The sequence below is a fragment of the Gavialis gangeticus genome, unplaced genomic scaffold, assembly GCF_001723915.1.
Source record: "Gavialis gangeticus isolate Ggan-Ray unplaced genomic scaffold, GavGan_comp1, whole genome shotgun sequence".
Lineage (NCBI taxonomy): Eukaryota > Metazoa > Chordata > Crocodylia > Gavialidae > Gavialis > Gavialis gangeticus.
In genome coordinates, this window is record NW_017729027.1 from 10,021,745 (window position 1) to 10,022,331 (window position 587).

Sequence of the window (587 nt, forward strand, 5' to 3'; positions counted from 1 at the left end):
GTGTTTCACCCCAGAGCAGGGCAGAGCGCTCTCCAGAAAGGAGCACCAGAGGGGAACGTGGCGTGCAGAGATACAGCAAGACCTGGCAGTGCATTGGGGGCTGTGAGAATGGGAAGTCAAAACCACCTGCATGGAGGTCACCACGCTGGTCCCATGGCTGGGCTCTCGCTCCTGGCTGCACTGCTGGCCACATGCTCAGCCCAGAGGTCTCTTCTGAGCCCCAAACAGGATCCCAAAAGCCCATCTGTTACCATCTCCCAAGCTGCTACCTCCAGCCAAGCACAGCGTGGGGTGAGATGACAGCTACAGTGGCCCCAGCTTGGGTCCCGCTGCCCTGTACTGCCCTGGGGGGTTCTGCCAGGAGGCTAGGAGCCCGCCCCCCCCCCAGCCTTTGCTACTGTGGTGAGTAAAGGCTTTTTCTTTCTTTCTTTTTTTAAAGTGCTGGAGGTTGTGGGGGGAGGGCAGCCAGGAGTGGGGCTGGGCGGGACAGCCATTGGCAGTTCTGGGACAGTGGGTGAGGGGTGGGGCTGGGTGGTGCAGCCCTTGGGGGAGGAGGGCTGCAGGAGCCACCAGAGATTGGGCCAGGC